The sequence below is a fragment of the Castor canadensis genome, chromosome 6 (assembly GCF_047511655.1).
Source record: "Castor canadensis chromosome 6, mCasCan1.hap1v2, whole genome shotgun sequence".
Classification (NCBI taxonomy): Eukaryota; Metazoa; Chordata; class Mammalia; order Rodentia; family Castoridae; genus Castor; species Castor canadensis.
Genome location: NC_133391.1, coordinates 5886779 through 5910918, shown reverse-complemented (window position 1 = coordinate 5910918; position 24140 = coordinate 5886779). Strand labels below are relative to the sequence as shown.

The following is a 24140-nucleotide window of genomic DNA, read 5'->3' as shown; positions in this document are numbered from 1 at the left end:
CTGTTCCAACTTTCACTGCCTGACTGAATGGCTCTTGGTGAGGGAAGGAAGCATTTTGCTGGAATCATTTGATATTAGATTCAACTTTCACAATTTATGATCTTGATTATGCAAATTGTTTCCAAACATGAAAACACATATGTTGTCTAACTTATCTCTCAATTGTCCATTCTTCTCTGATCTTGACAGCTTGGTAAACCACATGGTGTCTGTATTTCTTTGCTGGAGAAAGAAGTAGCCGCTCTTTGGGGCCTCATGTTTGTGGATGGCAAAGAGACGGGCAGATTCAGGGACATTCTGTCTTGACATTAGAGGAGGTGGTCACTTGATCTCACTGGTATTGGATGTGGGTAAGGCTGTATGCCTGCTCTGCTCTGGATATGTGCCAAGCACTAAATAGAAGAGAGTAAGAATCCTTGCATTTATGAAATTTAAGCTTTGCATTTCATAATTTTCATTGAAGCTTTAAGCTTCAACCCCATACCAGTCATCAGGGCACTTCTTGCTAGACTGAAACACTGAACACATCAGTGAACTTTTCAGGCAAAAATACTGACCTGCCTCATTATGTCAGAAAAAAATTTCTGAGGTTTTATAGGTACAGAGGTAAAATTCATATAAAATAAAAGTAGCCATTTTAAAGTGAAGAAATCAGTGAGACTTAGTATACCCATAGTGTTATTCAACCAATATCTCTAACTCTCAAAAACATTGAATTTTTGTCCCCCAAGAAACAGCAATAGAAGGGATAAATTTGATCAAACTTCATTGTATTCATGAGTGGAAATATCACAATGAAACCCCACTGTACAATTTATATACATTAATAAAATATGTATTCCCTTCATTCAAACATAAAATCCTGTGCCAATGAAGCAGTTCCTCGCAACTCTTCCCTGTCCCATCCACTTGTAAAAACCATTTTGTGGGACTGGAAATGTGGTTCAAGTGGTAGAACCCATGCTTTGCGGTTGCAAAGCCCTGAGTTCAAACCAAGTCCCATCAAGGAAACGCAAGAAATACCAAACCATCTTGTGGCAGTCTCTATGGTGTGTCCATTCTAGAATCTTCATACAAATGAGATCATACACTAGACTTTTGTGTCTGGCTTCTTCAACTTACCATGATGTTTTGAAGTTTAACCGTTTTGTAGCACATGTCCATATTTCATTCCTTTTATGGCTGAATAATACTCAATTCCATGTATGTGCCAGAACTTATCTATACATTCATCTGTGTATCAACACATTTGGGTTCTTTGCATCTTTTGCATATTGTAAATTGCGGTGTTTTGGACATGTGAGTACCTATACTTGTTTACATAATTGTTCTTAATTCTCCCACATAGGAGTGGAATTGCTAGGTTAAATGGCTACAGTATGCCTAATTTCCTGAGGAACTAACAGAATGTTTTCCAAAGTAGTGGCATCATTTTACATTCTCAATATCAATGTCTGAGGGTAGCAATTCTGTACATCTTTACCATCACTAGTTGTTTTCATTTTGAATAGCCATTCTAGTGACCATGAAGTGCTAAAATTCTGGGATTGTGATTTTGTGAATCTACAAATGCTGAAGAAGATATGAGACAGGCCATAATCAAAGAACAAGAAAGGAACCTAGAGCAGGTGGACTCTGGCTTTCTGTGGACTCCAAGGACATTATTTCTCTCTGTTTTGTGAGCTCTTCCTTCTCAGTGTATTCCATATCCTTCTTTGTCTCCTTGGGTTCCCATTTCCTCTGACTTCTAACTTGTTCCCACATTTTGCTAATTTGACTCATGTTTCTCTAATTTATTGAGGCTTGTTCTCCACCTGCTGACTCTCCCAGAGATGACAAGAAAATTTTGCCTCTAGAAAATGTGACTTTCTGATCATTTGACTCTCACAGATGCCTAATGGCAATGGATCTTACTTGTGTTCCCTGATTTTTTTTCATAGCTACTTTGAGTGACACTTGTGTCAAAGTTCTGTGACCTCCATACATAATGCATTCGACAATAGAATTATATTTTGAGGGCCAAGAACAAGCCACTGGGGGTCGATCATCACTGGTTAAGGTCAGATGTCACCAGTTTTCAATTTGTTTTCATCAAGTTTTGATCTGAAGATGGACATGTAGCCACTGCCTATTCTAGCCAGTGAAGCTAAAGAGAAGTCTTCTTGTAACTTCTGAGAAACATTTCCCCCCACAAAAATAAAGTACTGTGTGAAGAGAGAACCCTTACCTTACCTTGCTTCATTTTCAAATTTTTTCTTTCTTTCTTTCTTTCTTTCTTTTCTTTCTTTCTTTCTTTCTTTCCTTTTCTTCCTCCCTCCCTCACTTGCTTCCTTCCTTCCTTTCTTGGTGGTACTGAGTTTTGAATTCAAGGCAAATGTCCTACCACTTGAACCATACCTCTATTCTTTTTTTGCTTTAGGTTATTTTTCATATAGGGTCTTACTTTTGTCCAGGCCAGCCTCAACCTCTGATCTTCTTACCTATGCCTTCTCGCACATAGCTGGGAACACAAGCATGCACAACCCATGTCCAACTTATTGTTTGAGATGGGGTCTCATTAACTTTTTGCTCAGGGTGCTTTAACCACAGTCCTCACAATCTCTGCCTCCCAAGTAGCTCAGATTATAGTTATGAACAACCATGCATAGTCCATTTTCTCATGACGGTGTGATGCTCAGAGCTGTAGCAGTCATCTTACCACCAAATGTGAAGATACTCTGAGGATGGCAGAAATAAAAAGATTATTGTGCTTGATAACTTTATTTTACCCACCCTAGCACTGATTTCCTCCAGACACCTCATTATGGGAGATAATTAATGTCTTCATTGCTACTCAAATCACTATTATTGTTTTTTATCTGAAGTCAGAGATATACTTTCTCATATAATTGGTATTCTGTATCCTTCCACATTTCTATGTGTCTTTCAAGAAAATGTTCCTCACTTCATGTCATGTACACATTTCTTAGTCTATTGAGGTTGAAGTTTATCTATTTAGTCCATCTTTGGAAGAACGAACTATTAATCTGGCAATCTTCTCTACTGTTTTTCTCTACTGTTTGGTTTAATCTGTGCCCTAAACTTCATTATTAAAACTTTATTCTGGATTTGATTTTAGCTTATTCTTTCCTAGTTCCTTCATGTTGTGCACTTCAGATATTTTCTTACTCATTGTAAATAATATCTGTACATTTTCTTCTTAGTACTTCTGTTCCACAGGCGGAATTTTGCTAATTTCTCTTTTCTCAGAACATTATGTAATTTACTCATGATACATGTTTGGGCTCATTGGTTTTTAAAGGGTGTGTTGTTAAATGTCTACATGTTAGTGGATTTTTCCAGTTTACTTTTTGCTATTGATTAGTAGTTTCATTTTAACTGGAAAAGACACTGGTCTGATTTCAATCTTTCCAAATTTATTAAGACTTCTTTTGTGGTATAATATTTGGTTGATCATGAAGAATGCTCCAGGTATTCTTGAGAAAGTCCTCTGACATTGTAGAGGACTACATTGCATAAAAGTCTGTGTGTTCTACTGGACAATGGTGCTGTTCAGCTGTGTTATTGCTGTGTTTCTTGTCCATTATTGAATGTGAACTATTGATGTCTCCTACTCCTATTGTAGACCTATCTATGTATAATTCCATTCCATCAACTGCTGTTTCACATACTAAAGATCTCTAATATTTGGTGCACATGTGTTCATAACTGCTGTATCTTCTGAGTGAATTCACCCATTTGTCATATTTCACCCATTTGTTTTTTGTAAGAGTTTTTATTTTTTTGTATTTGGTGATACTTGGGTTTGCACTCAGCAACTCGTGCTTGCAAAGCAGGCACTCTACCACTTGAGCCACTCCACCAGCACTAAGAGTTTTTAAATTAAACTTTATGTGATTCACATTACTATGGGCAGTCTTGCTATCCTTTATTTATTATTTGTATAGAATATATTTTATCCATCATTTCACTTTTAATTCATATATGTATGTCATTAGAGCTAAAGTGAGCCTCTTGGGGAGAGTATTGTTGGTTCCTACCTGTTTTATCTATTCTCCCCAGATAGTTCTTCTGATCAGTGAGTTTAGCCCATTTGCATTTAAAGTAATTACTGACAGGGGAGAAGTCACTATTACTATTTTGTTGTTTGTTGTCCAACTGTCTTTTATTTTTTGGTCCCCCATTTTTTCCTTATGGTATTCTTTTGTGTAATCTTAGTGGCATTCTTTCTTTGTTCACTTATCATGAAAACATGCTGTGTTTTCTTTGTGGTGACCTTGGGGAACACATGACATGCCTGAATTTACAACTATAACTATTACTGTGGTTAATTAACCTCAGTTAGACAAAACCTTCTGCTTCCTGACAGCTGTGTATTACCCCTTTGTGTACTTGATGTCACAAATAACATCTTTACATATTGTGTATCTATTAAGATAGACAATCATTTTTATCTTTTTATTTCTTACATCTTATCAAAGAATAAAAAGAAAATATAACTAAAATCACAATTAAATTAGTTTTTAGATTTTCTTACACATTTATTTTGCCAAAGTATGTCATTTTACAAATTATGTTAATTTTACAAAGTATGTCATATTTTGATTTACAGCTGACTAAAAGCATATACCAGTGTAGCCTATTATAGCAGTAACAAATTGATGTGTGGCCCCTGCTTCCTACCTGTAAAGTATTTGAAAATGTCTGTCTTTGTTGTTGGTAATGTAACTACACCAGCCTTTCATTTTGTTGATTAAAGTCTCTTTGACAATTTAATGGTTATGAACCAATTGGGATTCGGTGTTTTTCCATATGACATTTTCTTTGGTAGATAAAATTTCTGGGTATGCAGTGAACTGCATTTCAGTACAAAAATAGTTGTCACTAAGAATCGTTACTTTTAGCATACTGACTTCATACTCTCAACCTGTCTTAAGTGGGCAGTTTTAGAATGAACTTCCTAAGATTTATGTTGTTGAAGTCATGGTTTAATATTCAAGAAGAATGTTTTCAGCGAGACGATGCTGAGGAAAAATACAAGGTATTTGTCATTACTGGTGGTACTCAAGAACCTGTTGTTGAGGTTCTATTTTACTGTATTTCCCTTTGGAAGAAAGTGTCCAAAAAATCTTGCGTTTTCGTGGTTGGCATTAGAGTTGTTTCAAATGTTGTGTTCCTTGGGTGAGTTAAAAATTCTATTCTCAATTTATCTGGAGTAGGGTAATTACAACCTGAAATGCATATGACTTATGTGGTCATTTGAGGTCTTGGTTAATATTTCACAAGGTTTATGCCAGTAAGTCAGCTATGTAAGGAAATATCTGATATGTGTCAACATTTATTAGTTGCAACATAACCTAGATGGCTCTTGGTGGCAGTCACCAATTCTTCCCTCATTCCCTTTACTCAAAGTTGGCAACCTTGGAAGCACTGGACTTAGTCCATGGAATTGTAGGACACAGGACCTGGGAAGAGGTAGTTCCAAATGCCAGTCAGGGAAATCCAGAGTGAAAGCACTTTCCTTTGGCCAAATGAGTGACTGATTTGAATATAACCATTCCTTCTAGTTTCAGTTATATTTGCATAGAAATTTTCCCATCATTTTACTTTCAACCTATGTGTGTCATTAGATCTAAAGGGAGTCTTAGATTGAACATAGTGGGTTTCTATTTGTTTTTACCCATTGTGCCAATCTGTCTTTTGACCACTGAGTTTACACCATTTATATTTCAAGTAATTACTGACAGGGAAGGAGTCGCTACTTCAATTTTGTTGTCTTCTGCATGTCCTGTAGTTTTGTCACTTGTTTCTTTCCTTACAGACATTTTTCTGTATCTTACAAGAGATGGAAACAACCTGAAATGTCCATCATCAAAGAAAGGAGAGACAACATGAGGCATGTGCCTGCAATGCAGTATTATTCAACCATAAAAGGAAGAGTAAGAGAGAGCCAAGTCTTCCTGAGGGTTCTTGTCATTAGGATATGGGGAATCTTGGTCCTCTTAGTTCCATTCTGATCAATTTCCTTACAGACAGAGGAGGAAACAGATGCAGTCCTGGTTGAGGCCTCACACTTTCCATCCTTCAAATCCAGTTGATTCTCAAGTCTTCTGTCTTTCAGAGGAGAGATTTGAGGGAAGAAAAAAATGGCTCAACTCTGTCAAATATTGCTGCGAATTTCAGTGAAGGGTTCTTTTACTACATAGCATACTACATAGCATTTATTTCAATTTGTAACTTAGTATTTATTAAGCATTTATATGTTTATTATCTCTTTCCCAACTTAAAGTTTAAAATTCATTAGGGCAAGTATTCTGACTCTCTTATATTCAGGGCTTGACACATGTTCTGTACACAGCAGGTGACAATGAAACCAGTGCACAATGGTAGTGAGGAGGGCAAAGGCTTCTCAACCTGAGAGAGAGCATTCATGGACCCGCCTCTCTCTTTACCACCCTCCAATATGAGGCCCAAAGAACTGCTAGTCTTCTCTGTAGTAACAATAACCAGATGTCATATGCTTCCCCAAGTTATCAAGCTCTAGCACCTGCCTAGCAAGCATTAATCCCTGAGTTCAAATTCCAATACTGCCAAATCAAAAAACACTCTCAGATCATGTTTGGCACTGTGGAAAGTGATGGGTACTTGAAATCTGAGTTACACATTTATCATGCCTTAAATATTTTGCACAGTCAAAATCACAGATGTGAAATTTGAATCTAACACTCAAATGATTCCAGTATTTGTCTGCCTCCCTCACACTGAGAGCAATTCCCTCAAACACTAACACTCTGGAAAGGCTTCCATGAGAGGTAATACTTAGGCTAACAGTATAAAATAACAGAAATATTAGACACATGGTGATCCATACATCACTGAGAACCTGGAAAACCTGTCTAATTGTACTGGTGAGTCTAATGCTTTTGAAGCTTAGTTGAATTCTACTTTGAACCTTTGCTGAGAGCACTGAGAAAGAAATGCAGACATTCAATGTGGATAAGGACACTTATAATACCCGTGTGATTGTTGTACTATAGTTCTCTGTTTATTTGTGTCCATCTTCAACCAAGTAATAACTGAGTCTTAGTCATCTTTGTATCTTAAACACTGAGAGCTGTACTTTGAAGGTCCATAACTAGTGACCACCATGTGGTTTCTTTATTCATATGTTCAACACAACCTTTGGCTTGTAACACTCTTTCTGTTAGAAGATGTTAGTTCTGTGAAATAGACTGGCACAGAGAATGTTTCTTCTCTTCTCCTTGGAGATCAAGATGATCTACATTGGTTATAACATGGCTTCTGACTTCATGTTAGGCCAATACAATGACTACCTTTCACTTTTAGTGTAGCTTCCAGTAGATTCCAATCACACCGACCAGGACATGTGATTAGTAGGACAGGTGATAGGTCAGATAGCCCTAGTTATAACATGATGTTAGAAAATATGTGTTTTGGAGGAAAATAAGTTCACAGTGGGTGGATGACCAAAATAAAATCAGAAAGGATTTGGGTTTAGGTAGGCTAATGGTTAATATGAGCTGAAATTCTGCCTTACCTTTTTTGGATGCATTCTGTAAACCTCTCTTCTTAGGAACAGATAACCCTGCTCATCATTATGCTTAGTATTTTCATGAATTTCTCCTTGGCAAGATGAGATGGGTCCTTTCATGAATTTCTCCTTGGCAAGATGAGATGGGTCCTTAATTCAGAAAGACCTGTGGAAGAGCTTACAAAGGAGTAGCGTTCAGAACCAGAATGTCAACCACATTTGCTCTTGCAGAATTGAGTCTCGCTATTTTTCATTGTAGCCCCAGTCAGGGAATATCAGGTGTTGTTGACTCTTGGTGAACACAATCAAGAGAGGAATTTTCAAAGTTGTGATAATGAACCTGTCTCATTTATAAGCACTCTGTCTTGAGGTCTCTCCTATCAGGACTGTGGGTGGGTTCACAGGTGATGAAGACAACAATTCCTGGAGTCATTTGACCACATTCCATGGACTCTTCTTCACTCATTTCAGTAATCACAAAATCACCAAAAGCTCAGAACCTATCTGCTCTGCCTTTCAGCGCAACAAAATAGAAGCTGGAGCTATCATATTGGAGTCCTTAATGGTGTATTACTACCAGTGGAGACATCTGCCATGTCATTCTTGGTTTGGTATTTGATTTCCCTCTGTCCATGTGGGTTGCTGTGTTCTATCCTTGCACAGCTATAGACATGTGACCTACAGCTTTCTAGAGAGATGGGGACACTTGTTGCTCAAGGATTTGATATTGGATCAAACTGGATATCCAGTGGCATACTCCTCTTGGGGCTGCCCCAATGCTGTTGGGTATATCCAGTAGTTCCATGTCATCCAGTCCTGGTCTCTCCTGTAACAACCATTGCTGCACAGGATGACAGTGAATCAGCATAAAGTGATATTAGCTGAGTCACAGGAAATTCCTCTTGTCATACAGACAATCCAGGAAGAAGGAGTGGCTGGTGGCCGGCAAGGACTCAAAGTTAAAGGACATGCAGGGGCCCCCTTGGATCTTTCCCAACTCGCCTCAACCAGTGCCTACTCTATTAGGGACTAGGAACATGATGAGAAACAAATCCAGATTAGTTCCTTTATAACCTCACAATCTGGCAAGGTAAATATGCATGTGAACCATCAGCAGTGGTAGAGAGAACTGTAATAGAAGTTGTGTGGAAAGAGTTCTGATAAGAATGAGCAACCCCTGGTCTTACTGATAACACAGACTGAGTGTTTATGATTTCCCATAAAATTGACCTCAAAGGAAATCAAAAAGTAGAGGTGAACATGACTATTTAAACATGGAGAGAGCACCTGTCTCCTGCAACTGTAGATGATGCACCACCTTCCTATTCTGCCAAGGGCTGATGCGGTAAAAAGATAAAGAGAAAATTTCATCCACTACCACTAGTTAAGTATCCTCTGTTTCTGCTGAAGCTTAAGAACTTGTAGGGGTTTTTGTCTTGTGTTCCTCAAGTCGGCAGGCTAACCATACAAAAAACATGGGTGAGAGTGGTGATAATGAACTGTGTGATTTCAAAACCCTCAGTCTTTGGGTCTCTCCCATCAGGAGTGGGTTGGGTCTCACAGGTGACAAGAATGCTCCTACAGAGCTCCTCTTTACCATCTTGCGAGGTCTCCACTTCACCCATTTCCGTGATCACCTATTTATCAAAAAGACAAACCCATATACTCCAACCTCAACAGGCCTAATGAAAAGGCTGGAACCATGTTTTTGAAGTCCTGGGTTCTGTGTGTACAGCTGCAATGACATCTGTGATGTCATTGGTGGACAATGTATTAGGGACCCACCTGGCCATGCAGGTTGCTCCACATCTTCTCTCCTTTCACACCTAATGACCTCACCTGTGCAGTGCTCTAAAGAGATGGGGCCATTCTTAGGTCAAGGACCTGTCTAATTTGCTGTCTGTGGCACACTCCTTTGAAGGAATGCTCAAATATTGCTTGGTACAATCATCTTCTCTGTGTCATCTTTGTCTGCTTTCTCTTGCAGGGGCCAACTATCCATAAGATCCTGGTAGACCAGCCTAAACCTTTAGTTATGGGGGCTCAGACACAGGCAATTTCTATTGTTATAGTAACAATCCAGGAAGATGGAGTGATCTTCATGGAGTTACAAGTAAAGGAAATGCAGAGGTCAGGTAATGTCGACTCAACTCAACCATGTTTTCTGGATAAAGTATTCTGCAAGAGACTAGACACTTAACAGTCAGTAATACCCTGACTAGTCCTGTGATGAACTCACAATCTGTTGAGGGAAACTTGAATAAAACACCAATAGTATGGAAGTTGACTAAGGGTGAAGTAATTTTACTTGTTGGAAGAGGAGATTTGTGAGGAATGGCTCTACCAGATTGATTTTTTTTACCTGAGCTCAGTTTTGCACAGGAATGAGGCCTTTGTAAGGGCCAAATTGGCATTCTATGAAGAGGACCCTGCACAGGTACAGATCTGTAGGTGTAGCTTGTTTGAATGGATTTTAAATATTTTAGAATAAGCACAAAAATCTAGATAGGGAAAAATTAGAGGAAATTTAATGGCAATGACTTCAGTTGAGTTTTCAATACAAATAAAAAATTTGACTTTAAAACTACACAGATTGATGTTTGTTGACTACTTACAGAACATGAACTCAAAGGAGGTCAAAGAAGAGGTTTGAATGAGTCTTTGCCAACTGCCCAGGTGGAGAGGCATCTGATTCCAAATCCAGGTTTTGCACAGTGGCCCTACTATTGGCTGCAGCGCTAGCCCTGCCTCCTTTCCCAGTCCATAAATAATGCATTGCTGGTATCAGTGAGTCACATCTGGGAACAGAAATGGTTGCTTACCAATCACAGCTTTGCATAGGGTGGGATGCTCAGCTGGAAGAGAAACTCAGAGGAGAGAGTTCCTGAGGGAACTTGGCCATGAACCTGATCCCAAACTTCTCAGTAGAAACCTGGGTGCTCCTGGCTACCACCTGTGTAGTCCTCTATCTGTGAGTAGCCATCAGGTGCCTCTCCTCTGTATCTCTTGAGAGCTGGGGTGCTAATCAAGAGCCATATTTCCCTTAGGTGTTTGGGAGATTGAAAGAGACAATGGAGAGGGAGTTGATATAAACAATTATGTTCCTATTGATCTTATTATAAATATTCCTTGAGCTCCAAACCTCAGTCCCCTTCCTGTGGATAGGAAGGTTATTGACAAGATTTGTTCCCTGTGCATGATCTGAATGACTCTTAGTGTGGTCCTAGACTAATCAACAAGAACTTAATAGATAAAGAATGTAAACCTCTGTTCACCAAGTGAAAAGGAAACTCATCCCTTTCCCATGTTTTGGGAGTTCTAGGAGCAACCAGATTGCTTGGGTTGTTGTCTCATCAACTTTGCTTTTTTTGTTCTGTCTGCTACAGGAGTCTTATAGAAGGCTTGTCCCCTGTTCACATGTGTGTTTCTCTGTCTTGTCCTTCCCACCTTTCTTCATGGTTTCCATGAAACTCCACAGCATACCCCAGACTTGATAGTAGGATCACAATCCACAGTTCCCCATTTTCTGTGACCTTCCAAAACTACCATTCCTTCCTAAAAGTCAGTTTAACCACTCTGCAATATACAGAGTTATGCATCTATGAATGATGATTTTTAGAAAATTCAGTTGGTATAAGTGGGAAGGGAAATCTATCCCAAGAAGGGCTTGCTGAGGTGCCCCTGGTGGACCTAAAAACATATGTCCTTTCATGAAATTTATTGGTGTCATAAGACTTGTGCAGAACATTAGCTTATTTTTTAAAGGCTTGCCACTAAAGAAGAAGAAACAAGGCATTCATTCAACTCTCTCAAACATATTACCATTCATTTCATGTGGAGTAATGCGTGTGTTGCTATCTATAGGAAAGTGCCTGACTTTGGAGGGCCTCCTCTCTTGTAGTTGCAGACATTCTTGTGGCACATTGAACCATTTAACATACCATGTATTTCAGCCATATTTTCCCAACTGTCTACTAAGGGGACAACCTTGTGAGACCAATATCAGCAAGCTTAAAAGGCAGCCTCTTTCCTCACTCTGTCTTCTTTCCCATAGTCTGGCATCTGCCAGTCACACTGAAAAGGGAAGATTTGAAGGATTCAGAACCCCAAGCTGTGGGAGTCTGATTATGCACAAAAAGAATGATTCTGGGCAGCCTTGACCCAGGGAGATTAGGCTCAGTGCAATCTTCACAGCTGATGCACAGAGGCAGTAAGCTCAGTGGTTTGTGAGTGATAATCTCCATCAATATGAGCATGGGTGGCACTGTGTACACCAGGTAACTATCAGCAATTAGAGGTCCAGATTCCAGGAGCAAAGGAGTGCCTGGAAATGAAGCCTTAGTAATCATTTCTCCTCCGTGTTATTATTAGACATGAGGGAAATCAGCCTTCCATGCAGCTTAAGACAACCACGTTATCTGCCAAAGGAGGTTTCGATGTCTCTGAACAGTATTTGAATTTCTCTGAATTCTCGAATGTAGTTTTCATTTGACAAAAATAAAAACAATAGAACTGTGCCCAGGATGTTCTGGGAAGGCAGATTTTAAAAAGGTTTGATCCTAAACCTGGGCATCCCCTAGAGGAAATCCTCTAAACAAACTGTAAGAATAGTGTCACCATAGGTTCTCATGACCCCATGTCATTGAAGAGATGATATTAGTCATAATCCTATTATTGGAGCAAAAGAATAAAATGTCACCCTTTCTACCTACAATAACCAGGTCCACGTGATTAAAAAGGCAATTTCCTAAACCAAAAAATTCAAATTATTGTCCAGGAATACTTCCAGTTTGAATCTCTTGGGGACACTGAAGTTTGGGGACACTTATCAAACATTCTATTCTACTACAGGGAGCATAAAGATTTCAGATTCGTGAACTAATCGTTGTGAATTTAGGAGTTTTGGTGGAGGTGGGAAAGGAAATAGTGAGCAAATGTAATTATTGCTCTTTGATTTTTTGCTATTACTTATCGCCTACTTGTTACTTCTTTGGCTTTAATGTTTAGTTCTGAGTCACTGATTAGCAAGTCCCCATATGAGTAAAGCAACAGTACTTAAGACTTGGCTTTCTTTTTCACTTTACAGATATGGGACCTATTCACATGGACTTTTTAAGAAGCTGGAATTCCTGGGCCAAAACCTGTGCCCTTTCTGGGAAATCTTGTGTCCTACCGTAAAGTGAGTGCCGTTTGAGTGCCATCTTTTGTTCCTTAGGGTTGCAAACACCAGCTCAGTTCCATCAGTAAAAGTGCTCCTTGAGAGGAAGGTCTCTTTGATTTTTTGCTATTATTTATCACCTACTTGTTACCTCTTTGGCTTTAATGTTTAGTTCTGAGTCACTGATTAGCAAGTCCCCATATGAGTAAAGCAACAATACTTAAGACTTGGCTTTCTTTTTCACTTTACAGATATGGGACCTATTCACAAGGACTTTTTAAGAAGCTGGAATTCCTGGGCCAAAACCTGTGCCCTTTCTGGGAAATCTTGTGTCCTACCGTAACGTGAGTGCTGTTTGAGTGCCATCTTTTGTTCCTTAGGGTTGCAAACACCAGCTCAGTTCCATCAGTAAAAGTGCTCCTTGAGAGGAAGGTTTGAGGTTCCAGGCTTTCAGAAATGGTACATGGGTACCAGCCAGAGCATGGCCAGTATTCCCTGGGGCTTTCTTGTGAACTTTTTTTAGGCTTAGGTTTGCTTCAATGGAGCAACTCAAATATTTCATCAACACTTGTTCAGAACATGTTGCTCAGATGTGGTGAATATGAAGAGTGTTTTCTTTCTGCCTCGTGAGGATTCCAGGCAGATACAGTTGTACTTAGTGAGTATTTGAGAAAAGCAGGAAAGGCTTCCTCAATAGCACCTCACCAAACGGTGTGCACCAGATTCAGACATTCTCTTTTGTACCAGAGCTCACAAGCATCTCCCTTCCTGATAAATGCCTTTGAAATATCAGTTTGTAAGGAACCCCACATATTTGAATATATTTAATTATTTTAAGAACTGCTAAATTCCTTTATGGTTATTTGCATGGATCTATCCCAGCTTTTGTCACCCATGACACCTTATGGGATTTGAGAAATAGAACAAGAGCATTCTGCTTTACTTCTTTTCCATCCAAGGAAGAACCCTATATGTAAATTTAAGTATGGGTTGGGGTATAGGACACAGTAGGATGGTTGTATAAATATCTCAAGTATTTAACCATATAATAAGTTTCATTTTTCTAAACAAAGGCAAAATAACTTATAAAAATCACAAGAGAATGGACAAATTGACAAAATCATTAAAATTTAATTTAAGTAAATGGAATATAATTTGTGCCATGAGTTTAGGCTGATCATTTGTGGATAACCCGGTGTGATATTTTTCAAGGGACTGGAGTGAAGGCCAGCAGCAAAGCCTGCCTGTGTGTGGGCACCTCTCTGGTCAGATTTCCTTTCCTGAAGGCTCTAGGCTACTCTCAGATCTAAATTCTCCAATAGAAAGATCTGATGCCTAAATATTTCAATCTGTTTGATTCATCTGAAAAAAAGCAATAATTTCATCTTCATTGTTCCCAGATGAACATTTTTGTAAATGCTCCCCCAAGATCTACTATTCTTCAGCCTCCTTTTGCATTGATAACTTAAATAACTATAAGTTAATCTCAAGGAGATTTGCTTTCAAGAGTCAAAGATGAAACCCACAGCAACTATTTAATTTTCTCTCCCTATGTGTAGAGATGGCTTCTCCCCATCTCTTTCCATGTTGATCAAGAGCACTGGATAGCAAATACACTTCATCTTTCTTAACCTGTCACTCTTAGCACTCAACAACATCCCGGACATTTACACAAATCTCATATAGCAAAGAGATCCTTCCTGTCTGTAACTTCCTGTTCCACAAAACTCTAGAGAGAAGTCATGAAAGAAGTTAAAATGATGCTGAACAAGGAGATCAAACCTTCAGGTTCCTCATGTGTTCCTGCACAGAATCACTCAGAGGATGCAGGATTTTAGCGGTAACACAGGCACAACAAAAACACCACAGACAGTTACTTAATATTCATAGATGAGGAAATGTCCTTCAAAATGTGCATTATTCAGAAAATTCAAGAGTGACTCTCAGTCAAATACTTCTGTCCTTTGCCCTCTGATGTCCCCAAATAAGGAAGACCCTCTAACTGTCAGTGCAGCATAGCCAGTCTCTTTTCATGTAACCTGAGTCACTTGTTACGCAATTAGACAGGGTTTGGTGTACTTCTCTTCTCAGGGTGTTTGGAAATTTGATATGGAAGGCCATAAAATGTACGGGGAAATTGGGGGTAAGTATTTTGGAATCTTCCATTGGGTAGACGTTGTAATATGAGGTTCCATGATTACACTGCCAGCTGAGGTCTTGTGATGAGGTCTCTATTGTAAAGACTTGGAGCCCTGTCCCAGCAAGGGTTCCACATGTTATCTGGTGTCTAGGTCTACAGTCTAAATTAAGTTGGTTTAGACTTTTCTCCTAGTTTTGATGGCTCACAAGCTTCTAGCCTCATTTTCTGTACAGTGTTTTCGTATTCCCTTCCTCACCATTTTACTGTCCATATGTGCTTTTTAATTGCAATAAAATGCTCTATTTCAGACTCTTTGAATATGTGCTCATTAAGGCCTAATAGAATCTCCTTTACACATTGATTCTCTTTTAATTAAAAGCCCAAACTCCTTTATACTGTTTTTAACATGTGCTTTTGAAAGCCAGGCTGTGAGAACATAATTAAGTATATCGAATATAATCTAACACAAGCTTTTAAAACTTTCTCTTCAAATGTAGTTTTTCTTTTTGCTTTGTTTTGTTTGTTTTTAATTTCAAGCCGGAACATTTTTTGGCATTCCTGTGGTTTAAACTAATGGCCATGAGTTTGCTAGACAGGTGCTCTACAGCTTGAGCCATTCCCCAGATCTTCAAGGCAAGCCTTTGTAATACAAGTGTATTTTCTTACCCAGTTCATTCTACTGATTTTGAAGAAGAGATGTAGGTAATTTAAAATCATGGTGTTTCTCTTTGGTTTACTTATTAGTGGTTTTGTAGGGTCACCTGAGGAAGGGAACCAGTCATTCCCTTTCAGTTGCTGGAGGTTTAATGAGAGCCTTGGAAGAGGCATCATCACTGTGATTGTGCACTACAACCAGGTGGGAGGAGGCTTTGCCCCTTCCTACCTCTTCATCTTCCCTCATCAGTCCTTGGAAACCACAGAGCTGGCAGGAGGATCTGCTCAGGCGTTGACATGGCCAATAAAGACCATGTGATCCAATGCGAGAGCATGCACTACTGCAATTCTAAGACCCAAGTGTAACTGCTCCTTGCAACATTGTTATTTGTGAGCACTCCTTAGCTCATCTGTAACTATTCTCTGATATAATCATTTATTGACGTTGAAATCTTATTTATTTTGCAGTGCAGAGGATCAAACTCAGAGCATCTTGCCTTTAGGCAAGCAGTCAACCGTCTCTAGGCCAGATATTAAAATATTTTAAACATACAAAAATTCAGGAGAGTGGCAAATGCAATACTTGTGTATGCATTGCCTAGATTTTTTTTATTGTTTTTATACTATATCTATACACCCCAAAGACAGGGAAAGGTTTACATTTTTCTATCCCTAGGTTAAATCAACAAGAAACTTTACACAGATATCAATGGACAGTGCTGACACAGGGTATGACTAATTCCCCACTACGTGTCAGTATTTTGTAGGAAAAATATTACAACCTATTAGAGTAACATTTCCTGATGCATACATCATCCACTATATGGATGGCCTTTTAACTTCTCATACATGTTCTAAACAATTACATAAACTTTTTTTTTCTTAGTAAAAATGCACTATGTCATTTATTTGGGGTTTTTTTGGTTTTTTTTTTTTCTTTTATTATTCATATGTGCATACAAGGCTTGGTTCATTTCTCCCCCCTGCCCCCACCCCCTCCCTTACCACCCAGTCCATCCCCTCCCTCTCCCCCCCACCCCCTCAATACCCAGCAGAAACTATTTTGCCCTTATCTCTAATTTTGTTGTAGAGAGAGTATAAGCAATAGCAGGAAGGAACAAGGGTTTTTGCTGGTTGAGATAAGGATAGCTATACAGGGCATTGACTCACATTGATTTCCTGTGCGTGGGTGTTACCTTCTAGGTTAATTCTTTTTGATCTCACCTTTTCTCTAGTTCCTGGTCCTCTTCTCCTATTGGCCTCAGTTGCTTTTAAGGTGTCTGCTTTAGTTTCTCTGCGTTAAGGGCAACAAATGCTAGCTAATTTTTTAGGTGTCTTACCTAAACTTTTTAACAGAAGTTCCATGGTATTTCTAACGATAATATCTGTGAAAAGCTGTTTTGTTTGTCAATATTTCTTCCCTGCTTTAGCCACATTAGTCTTTATTTGATGCAGTTGCTGCTGTGATCAGATTCCATAATTGAACTAGGAGCTAATGTTGCTGTGTATGTACAAGTAGAGGTTTGGATTATGTAACATCAGAATCAAAGTCTGGATCCCATGGCATGAGTTCACCTGCAGAATTCAGCTTATAAAGTAAAAAAAAAAGCTCTGCTTTCCAAACACAGTTATTATGAAGGTTGACAGCCTGTGTTAGTTGTCACAGATCCACAGATGATCAAAACAGTGCTTGTGAAAGAATGCTATTCTGTCTTCACAAACAGGCCGGTAAGCATCCCTTTTTTGAAATGTTAAACCTTTATAGAATATTTATTAAAATTTTATTTTGAAATAATTTTGGATTCATAGTAACTTGCCAAAACAGGATCCATCCACCTTTCCTTTTATGTATTGTGACTTTTGTGTCGGGTCTGATTGATATTTTCCTGTATGTTCCCTCCATGGATTCTTCTTACACTATTGTCAAAAACTAGACAGGCCCATTTCTGTGGGTCTGTTTCTCATTCTTTGCTGTTTTTTCTATTGGTCATTGTACCTTTCCTGCGTACCTGCCACACTCTCTCCATTACTTTCCCTCTATAGTGAGTCTTAGCATCATGTGGAGTGATTCTCCCACTTCATTCCTCTGCAGAATTGTTTTAGACATTTTTGGCCCTTTTCTTCCATCCAAATTAAGTATAATTTGTCCATATCTACAAAACACTAGGTGAGATTTTGATTAAAAATGAGACAAACATACAGATAAATATTGAGAAAAATCCTCATAGTTACTATGATGGCTTCCAGTCCTTGAACACAGCCTCCATTTGTTGCAGATTTTTGACTGCTCTGGCCAACATTTAATGAGTTTCAGTCTAGGACCACTACAAATGTTAGGCTTACCCTTAAAGTGTTTCATTTTGGTGTATTTGTAAGAGTATTTTCTAAATATCATTGCTATATACAAATGGGATTTAATTTGGTGTTGATTTTGTTTTTCACAACTTTGCTGAGCTCACCTAATATCTGTATTTCATTTTTTATATGCTTTGAGATGTTCTGTGTGGACAATGATATTACCTGAAAATAGAGATGATTCTGCATATTCCTGTGTGATCCTTATACCTCCTATTTCATTTTGCCTTATTGCACTAGCAAGGACAAACAGGATTATGTTGAATGAGAAGGGTGAGAGCAAATTTTTTTTGAATTGTTGCTTGTCTTAAGAGGGAACTTTCAGCCTTTCCCTATTAAATGTGATTTTAGCAGAAGGCTTTATTCACAGGTGCTCTTTATCAGGTGAGAGTAGTTTCATGCTAATCTTATTCTTCTGAGGTTCTTTCATAAAGGAGTGTTGGATGATTCCATTTTAATGCAAAATATAGGTAGGGAAGATGGAAGAAATTTTCTAAAAGAGAAATGCAAGTATCTTCTTTTCTTTGTGTCCCTGCATAAACTATTAGAGTAAAAACATTTTCTTATAATTCCGGTATCCCTTCAGGACAACAAATAAATTACTAATTTTAAAACTGTTAGCTGTGATTTTTTAAAATCATCACATCAAGGCTGCCCTTTTTCAAATTGATCATGCTCCAGATATATGTACATATAGACCTAGTCTGAGGCAAAAATTTCCAAGGCCACCCACTATCGGTCACCAAACCATTTCTACTCTGTAAGCCTTGGAGGACACACTAGGACTTCTTTCCTCTATTCCCCTGGTCTAAAAATTTCCCCAATATGTTTTTTTCTGTTTGAATCAATAAGATGAAATCTAGACACACATGACTATTAAATATTGACACATGGCTAGAACCACCAAAGAACAGTACTTTCAATGGCATTTAACTTAAATGTAAATTTAAATATTCACATGTGGCTACAATAGGAGTCAGCCAAGCTCTAAAAATTGACTTTATAGTTGAAATTCAATTCAGTAGCATGAGGTCTGTGATAACTGGAAGAAAGAGTTTAATAGGAGAATTCATCAACAGCACCATGACAGTATGCATGATGGGTAAATCAGAATTCTGTAGCACTCTCTAAGGCCATTTTTTGACAATTTTGAATTCCATGGGTAAGGGGGTACCACTTTATTTTTCATAGTCCCAAGTAACTAAAAGGACTAATTCTAGTCCTGATAATGATCCTAATTCTCACATTTTATGACCTAAGTCCTTGTATAGATACATTCTTTCTTCTGCTACTTCAATGCCATTCATAAGACAAGGGTCAGTCATCAGTCTTTTAGCTCTTTATCTCTGTAGTTTACAAAGATCCGTCATAGAGGATGATCTATGAAGACTGGTGCCCTAGGTTTTCTGTTACCTGGACCTATAAGCCCTGACTCCCCAGTGAAGTTGTATGCACAGAAATTACCATATTGAAAGAAACTTCAGATATTGACTTGGTAGACATAAGTGGATTTGAAATTCTGAATTCATATCAAGCTCCCATATCCTGCTGCAGCTGTTGGTCCACAGACTCATTTTGAGTAGCAAGTTGCTCTGATACCAATATGGTTCATTTAAATTCCCCCAGACATGTTTACATGAAAGATCCATTAATTTTCCATACTAGGAAGCCAAACTCTCCTAATTTTCCCCTGTTTTTTTTGCTGAAATAATTTAGATTTTTCCTAAGGGACAAAGATACCTTACATTTTACTTATAGCTAAAGTGCTTTCATGTTTATCCTAGGCTCATTGTAATAAAACTGTGTATGGTAGACAGAAATCCTGTCTCGAAGTTGCCTAGCTGTGCTGGTTTTAGGATAGCAGAATAATAAGCTAAAGTAAAGAATAGTGTAGACTTTGGGGGAACTGATTTAAGTCAATGATTCTGTTTTTGTTATGTGTAGCAGACATCAGAGTGAAAAGCAGTCCCAGTATGACCCTGGATTGTTTTCCCATGTTTCTCCCTAGCTATTTGGGAGCTTCCTTTGGAATTCTCCAACTCTGTATCAAGGATGATCTATCTTGACCTTATTTATCTGAAGTGTTTCCTCTCTTCATTTTAGCTCTGACTGATCTAAAGATTATAGCACAGTCAATCAATTTTATTTTTGCTGGCTATGAGGGAACTAGCAGCATTCTCTCCTTCATTTTGCATGCATTGGCCACTCACCCTGACGTCCAAATGAAACTGCAGGAATAGATTGATGCAGCTTTGCGGATAAGGTGAGTGGAAGATACCTGGAAATGGAGCAAGGAGAGGAAGACTGGACAAGAATGCCTCCTCATCCCTGTAAATGAGAATTTATCAAGAAAATAGGCATCGAATCTTTCACTCTCAATATGTATAAAGGAGCTGAAGAGAGAAAGAAAGGGTCAAATTGGAAATGAATTCAATCCATAGAAATGTAAGATCTTTGTAATACAGTGCTGGCCTGGTGTATGTGCTATCTACTACCACAGTAATACCAAGTAAGAAGTATTCACAAAAACTGTGTGAAATATAACAACTAAGATTTATTAGTCTGGTTTCTGGATTTGGCACTGCTCGACATACTGTAGCATGGCTGTCAGCAAAGCAAGACGGGCCTTTGTTGGGCTGAGCATCTGACTCAGATTTGCCCTATATAACCTCATACTGTGGTAGAGCTAGAGGTGAACAAACCAAGCTATAATCCAAGTTTTAACATCTACATTATGTACATCACGCCCTCCCCAATGTTGCACCAAGTGATTCCACTGCTTTTTCTGTGAGGCCAACACAAAGCTCCTTCTTCAGAATCAATCCCTGAGGTAACAACCAGGAGACTGCTCCAGCAAACAAGGATGGATGGAGCAATGTATGAGTTTATATTTTCCTTTCTTTGAAAATCTAACTATAACTGAAATTGTGAGCCCCAGGAGAGTGTGTGTGTGCATGTGTGTGTGTGTGTGTGTGTGTGTGTGTGTGACAATATACATATTGTAAGCCAGACTTGTCATTTTAAAGCTTGCTGTAAACCAGATGTGGTGTTATATAATCCCAGCTTCCAGGATGTTGAGAGTATTAGGATTGCAAGTTCAAACTCATTCTGGGCAATATAGCAAGACTCCATTTTTTTTAATTTTTACTTTTCTTTAGCATATTTAAGCCTGTAACACTGGCCTGTGTTTTGTTTTATTGTTTTTGTTGTTGTTTTGGTTTGGTTTTGTTTTTTTATTCTTTTATTCACATTTGCATACATTATTTGGGTCATTTCTCCACCCTGCCCCCCCACCTTCTCTCCCCCTTACCCCCTCAGTTCCAGGCAAGTCCTGTTTGCCCTTATCACTGATTTTGTTGAAGAGAAGACATAAGCATAACGAGGAAGACAAAGCATTTTTGCTAGTTGAGTTAAGGATAGCTATAGAAATATTCCTAGCATTGCTTTTGTGTACACACGTGTTATGACCCATGTTGATTCATCTCTAACTGATCTTTACTCTAGTTATTGATCCCCTTCTCATGATAACCTTTGTTGCTTAAAGGTTTCTGTATTAGCTCCTCTGGAGTGAGGACATCAAACACTTTCATGTTTTGGGTTTTCTACCTATTTCTACATCACCCAAATGTGCTGTCCCTTTATGATGTGATCCAAGTCCAACCACATTGCTGCATTTGCCCTAGATCTAAAGTCCGCATATGAAGGAGAACATAAGATTTTTGGTCTTCTGACTCTGGCTAACCTCACTCAGAATGATGTTCTCCAGTTCCATCCATCTTTTGTTGGCAGAAGCTTTTTAATTTCATGAAGTCCCATTTGTCCATTCTTTTTCTTAGTTGCTGAGCTGCTGGGGTTTTATTGAGGAAGTCCTTGCCTATACATATTAGTTCCAGAGTGTTTCCTGCTCTTTCCTGTACTAACTTCAGAGTTTTGGGTCTGATATTTAGGTTCCTGATTCATTTTGAGTTGATACTAGTACAGGGTGATAGATATGGATCTAGTTTTAGTTGCTTGCAGATGGTTAACCACTTTCCCCAGCAGCATTTGTTGAAGAGTCTGTCTTTTCTCCATCATATATTTTTGGCCCTTTTGTCAAAAATAAGGTGGGTATATTTGTGTGGATTCATATCCAGGTCTCTATTTTGTTCCACTGGTCTTCATGTCATTCTTGTGCCAGTACCATGCTTTTTTTACTGCTATTGTTTTGTAATATAGTTTGAAGTTGGTTATTGTGATTCTGCCAGCATTGCTCTTTTTGCTGAGTATTGCCTTGGCTATTCCTGGTCTCTTGTGTTTCAGAACCCATGGTTTAAAGCATGAAAGCTGACAGGAAGAACTCCAAACACTGAGTACCATATTGGATATTTGGCCTCAAGTATCTGAGCTCTGTTCCATAATAACTGTGCTCCTTTTCCATTCTATATATCATGTATTTTCTTCTTTCTATCACTTCATTCTCTTCTCATCCTTCAAGTTGAAATCAACCCCCAAACCTCTCCAAGGAGCATTCTGAACTGGTCCAATGCCCATTTACTCCAAGATGAAAAGACAGTATCAGGAAGGGATAACAAAGTAGAGAATTAGACCAAACAGTAAAGATCATGAAAGAATGCAAAGAAAATATGAATGCTGCATGCAAGATATCTGGGACACCATGAGAAGAGCAAACCCGTGAATCATAGGTCTAGAAGAAGTAGAGGAGATACAAACTAAAGGCCTTGACACCTGTTCAGTAGAATAATAGCAGAAAACTTCCCTAACCTTGAAAAAGAGAGAGTCACCAGGTGCAGGAATCTTATAAAACACCAAACCATCCAGACCAAAAGAGAAACTCCCCCAGACTGATCATTATCAAAACACTCAGCACACAGAACAAAGAAAAAATTCTGGAAACTGCAAGGAGAAAAGACAAGTCATATATAAAGGCAAACCCATTAGAATAACAGCAGATTTCTCAACTCAAACTCTAAACACAAGGTCACAGAAAGACATAATTCAGGCACTGAAAGAAAACAATTGTCAACCTATACTAGTCTATCCAGCAACACTAACCTTTCTACTTGAAGGAGAATTAAAACATTGCACAACAAGGAAAAACTAAAGGACTGTGGCCAAAAAGCCAGCACTACAGAAGATACTTAATGGACTTTTAAATATAGAAGAAGAAATTAGAGTTAGATAAGAAGACTCAAGAAAGAATAAACCCTCATGTTCAAATCAATCCCAGAAACCCTCCAAGAAGCATTCTTCATCTTGTCCAGTGCCCATGCACTCCTGTGTTGTTTTATTGTTTCCTGCAGATTGTTACCATTACCTGCTGATTCTTTTTCATTAAATTATCCAAATTTTCTCTGGATTGAGGTATGTCCCTTCTCATTTTTATATCACCTAATTTTATTCCTTCCATAAATGAGCAGTGTTTCTTTAAAGAGACATTAGTGCTTGGAAAGTCTTCAGTAAATGTTCAAGAAGTGATTTTCAGTTACATTGGAGTTCTTCAATACACCCTGTAGATTTTTTAACTAAAATAATTTAACAAATGTCATTTGTATATACCTGTGTGTGTAGTTTCTGTGTGTCTGTCTCCTAGGAAAATGCAATGTATATTATGAAAAAATTTTAAATATTAAGCAGATGCATATATAAAAAGTATTGTAATGTCTCCCCTGGAGAACTTGAAGAACAATTCTCCTGTTTTATGTGAAACATTTCCTGACAAGGTTAATTTTCAGGTCTCCTGCATTTAATAGACTATTTACATGGGTGAAGGGGAGCACCAACAGTGTTAACCTACAGATTTTGCTTTTAGTTAGCAGTGTGCATGTTTGTACAGTTAGAAGGCTTTGTTTTGTGAGAAGGTTTCTGACACACCTGGAAAAGGGCAGGTACCCCCTGACATGTTCCAGTTATCTACAATCTGACATTTCTCAATTTATAACTGCTTGCTTGCCCTTCTCTCTACTGACATTAGATTACTCTGGTGTAATTCCCCCAACACTGAAGTGAATGGGACTAAAAGATTATTAAAATTCTGCAGGACTCAGGTATTCCCCAATTTGCACTATTCTTCAAAGCCACAGTTAGATGTTCGAAAAGCAAAGAAAGAAAACATCTCGCTGAAGACTTCCTCCCATCATTACATTAACTGAATGTTTTCAACAAGGAGGATGACTGGATTCCTTATAGTCAAAGGCTTCCAACACAGATCAGAAGTACAAAGTATGCTCAGAGTTACCTTGTGATATTCAACAAACACAGAGTTAACTTTACATGACTTTCTA

At 38.4% G+C, this 24140-nt stretch overlaps 1 pseudogene; it reads left to right on the top strand.

Annotated features, from left to right (window-relative positions):
* The first annotated feature begins 10452 nt into the window (after positions 1 to 10452).
* Positions 10453 to 24140, top strand: part of LOC109675872 (cytochrome P450 3A4-like) — a 149135-nt pseudogene continuing 135447 nt past the window's right edge.